Raw genomic sequence first — 4129 nt, 5'->3', positions numbered from 1 at the left:
TGGGACGGCGGCTGTCAAAAGCTCGGGGGTCGAACGGGTGTCAGATCCTCGGGGGTCGAACGGGTGACAGACGGTCCCGGTCGAACGGGCGTGAAATGGTCAGTGGTTAAATGAGGGACAAGTGGTCAGTGGTCAAACGGGTGTGAAATGGCCAGTGGTCGAAGAGGTGATAAGTGGTTGGTGGTCAAATGAATGTCAAATGGTCGGTGGTCAAACGGGTGTGGAATGGTCAGTGGTCAAACGGGTGACAAGTGGTCAGGGGTCAGACGGTGCCAGGGGCTGCGCTCAGACAGCGACTGTCATCAAATCCGCTGGGGTCAAACGGGTGTCAGACGGCCCAAGGTCAAACGGGAGTGAAGTGGTCAGTGGTCAAACAGGTGACAAGTGGTCAGGGGTCAAACGGGTGTCACAGGGTCCCTGTTCGAGCGGGTGAAAAGCGCTCAGTGGTCAAACGGCTCCAGGGGCTGCACTCGGCCAGCAGCTGTCAAACCCTCGGTGCTCATATGGCTGCCAGATGGTCAGTGCTCAAACAGGTGGCAAGTGGTCAGTGGCCAAACGTCCACTTCCAAGGGCACACGCTGAACTGGGAGTGCTGGAGAAGACCAGGGCCGGACTTTGAAATGACCTCTGTGGTGACCAGAGCCAGCTCTGTGACCGAAGCCAGGGGATGTTTGGCATGGTTCTGGTCCCTGCACACCAGTGTGGCTTGCGTGCCACTGGGCTTAGCGATAGCCAGAATAAAACAAACCAATAAAAGTCCCTTTGACAGTTTGCCAGACAGTAACTTTCAAAATGTATTAATCCTTTTGTAGCAAATCACTTCTCTTTGTACTCACATCTGTCGCTGGCAAAGCAATTTTGCACAGTTAAACGCCTTGCCAGGAAAAAAAGGGAGCAGGTTTGAGGGAAACTCGTGCGGACCTGACTCCGGAATAACGCCGTGGTTGAGGTGCAGGTTTTATGTTTGGTGAGATGGATCACCCCAAGCATCCTTTGACGTGTTGTGCAGCCTCTTTCTTATCCCTGAGACCCGAAGCCTTTCATGTTGATTGTGTTTTTATCCCTGGTGGAATGTGGATATTGTTTGTTGACACGTATTTCTGATGTGGTGAGTTGTTAGTGTTGGCTTGTAACCATAGGAGTGTTCGTGGATTGACTTCTTGTTTTTCTGAGTTGTGCAAACGTTTTTTGGGGGGGGGAACAACCTTACAAAATGTTTGTTTTCAAAATAATGTCTTTTAAATCGACTATTGGTAATTTTTTCTTCTTCATGCCTGTTGTTGTAGAAATTCCAAGCTGTGTTTGTGGTGTGATTTCACTAAAGGAGGTTGGGATTGTTCAGGCAGCATCTGCATCATTCCCACTGCCACAGAAATTTAGGATTAGGAAACATAAACCATGCTGAGGCATCTTGAACACGCAGGGATGTTTTGCTCTTTGACCAGGAAACAGAGTTAGTAACAAACCCTAGGGTGGATTTTCTTTTTAGTCTCAAAATTAGGGTGAAATTTGTCTGTTGTTCCTGGAAATGGAGATGATGGAAGATGAAGGGCTGCAAGGATCAGGACCTGGAAATTCTGTTTAATTATTTAACCAACAGTCTCAAACACAACTGCTGAAAGCATTTGGGTGACAATCCATTGCCTTGAGACAGCTCAAAGTGACTCTGCACATGGGACTCCTGAGCTGTCAGATCTTTGTTTGCTTTGGTTTTGTATGTCTTGTTCCTTGTGTGTTTGCGCCTCTCTGAATCTGAAATATTTGGGAAAATCAAAAGAAAATTTAGGTGAGTTTTGTCTGTCTTAGTGTTAAGAGTAAATACGCACTTTGTTTTCATCATCTCCTCTGCAAACTGACTTTTTGTAGAGGCATGGAATATCCTGAGCTGGGAGGGATCATCCAAGTCCAGCTCCTGGCCCTGCCCAGACACCCCAAAATCCCACCCTGTGCATCCCTGGGAGCATTGTCCAAACCCTCCTGGAGCTCTTGGGGCTGTGCCTGTTCCCTGGGGAGCCTGGGCAGTGCTCCTGGAAATTCTGTTTAATTATTTAACCAACAGTCTCAAACACAACTGCTGAAAGCATTTGGGTGACAATCCATTGCCTTGAGACAGCTCAAAGTGACTCTGCACATGGGACTCCTGAGCTGTCAGATCTTTGTTTGCTTTGGTTTTGTATGTCTTGTTCCTTGTGTGTTTGCGCCTCTCTGAATCTGAAATATTTGGGAAAATCAAAAGAAAATTTAGGTGAGTTTTGTCTGTCTTAGTGTTAAGAGTAAATACGCACTTTGTTTTCATCATCTCCTCTGCAAACTGACTTTTTGTAGAGGCATGGAATATCCTGAGCTGGGAGGGATCATCCAAGTCCAGCTCCTGGCCCTGCCCAGACACCCCAAAATCCCACCCTGTGCATCCCTGGGAGCATTGTCCAAACCCTCCTGGAGCTCTTGGGGCTGTGCCTGTTCCCTGGGGAGCCTGGGCAGTGCTCAGCACCCTCTGGGGGAAGAACCTTTCCCCAAAACCCATCCCAACTCCCCTGGCACAGCTCCATCCTTTTAATTGTTGCAAACAGGCAATTCTAGCTGCCGTTGCCACAAACCATAACAGAGCTGTGTCTCTCTAATTTCTCCCTTATGTGCCTGAAAATCTCCTCCAGAGCAGCTCTTCCCTGGATGTTCTGTAAGTGGAGCCGCAGGGACATTTTGGATGTCCCTGTGGTGTCCTGGTGTCCTTCCCAGTTGTGCCAAGCTGGAATTTGGCTTGGTCACTTGGCAGGGCAGTCCCTAAATCCCAGTGTGGACTGTGAAATGTGAAAAGCACTCCTTGTGTTGGGAAAGCAAATGTTTTCCTGGAGAATTGGAACCTCCTTGGGAAGCCAGGGATCGGGAACGGACTCCTTGCAATTCTGCACATGCTGTTGCAATTAAGGCATGGCCTTTCCTGGATCCTGGAATAATGGAATAAATAATGTGTCCAGAAACAGTGGATGTGCTGAGTGGTTCCTAACTGTGAAAGATGGATGGCTAAGGGTTGGGATGGAGCTGGGTCATGGATGTGTTATGGAATTAAAGCGCTGTGTTCTCTGTACCTGTGCTGGGTCCAGCTTTGCTCCTTGGAAGGTGCAGGAGGAGGCGTGGGAGTGTCACATTCCCTTCTGAACTTTGCTCACAGTTTAATTTACTGCCTTACCACTTTCCCCTGTGCCAGTTCATCCCAAGGGTGATTGCTTCCCCAGCTCATGAAGGGCTGGCCCTGCCTTTACTCTGCATCCCTGCTGGCTCCATCTGTAGACATGATGCTGTTTTTAAGATGCAGGATGTCCAGCTGTGCTCTGGCATTAATACTCAACCCTTGGAAGTGCTTTGTAGCTTCTGTTTTTATTCTGGTTGGAGGGAAACGAAGCAGGGACGTTACAGGATCCGCCTCATTAATGTGACAGCATCCACCAGCAGTGAAATTGAGGAAAGGTGATGGTTGAGGTATGTTTTTATAGACAAGGAGCTGTGTCATCAGCTGATTTAATTAATTCCAGCCACTGATTCTTTCCTCAGGGCAAAGCTCAGAGGTCACTTCCCATCACTGACATTGCTGATTCTCAGGTTACAGCCCCACACATCCTTGCAGGAACACACAATGCAATTCTGTTAATTTTTTGATGATTGAAAAAATGACAGCTAATGAATACACCTAAAAATAAAGCTGTAGCTTGTGATGCCTGGGCTCTCATGGCTGAAACGGTGACAGCTGTGTGGGATCCAAATGATTCATAATGAATCTGTGTGACAGATCCTACAAGAGGAATTCCTATCTGTCTGCCTTTAAATATTTGGTATTTCCAGAGCTTTGCTTGTAAAACACTATCAGTGACTTCCAGAAGTACAAAATGATGAATGTGAAGGATCCAGGCATTCCCACATGTTTCATTTTCTACACAATAACCTGGTTTGAGACTTTGCTGTTCCAGTGTGGGATGTGATGCCGTGGCAGGATTGTGGCAGGAGAGGTTCAGGGAAGAACTGAACCATCTTAAAGATGTGGTCTGTCCAAAATTGGATAAATATTCCCTCTGTGTATTGTTGTGGTTCCTCTTTCCTGTTCATTCACCCTTTGAGTGGGGCAGGAAGAGTCCGT

Source organism: Corvus brachyrhynchos, unplaced genomic scaffold (genome assembly GCF_000691975.1).
Source record: "Corvus brachyrhynchos isolate BGI_N302 unplaced genomic scaffold, ASM69197v1 scaffold68, whole genome shotgun sequence".
Taxonomy (NCBI): Eukaryota; Metazoa; Chordata; class Aves; order Passeriformes; family Corvidae; genus Corvus; species Corvus brachyrhynchos.
Note: the sequence above shows the minus strand (reverse complement) of the source record.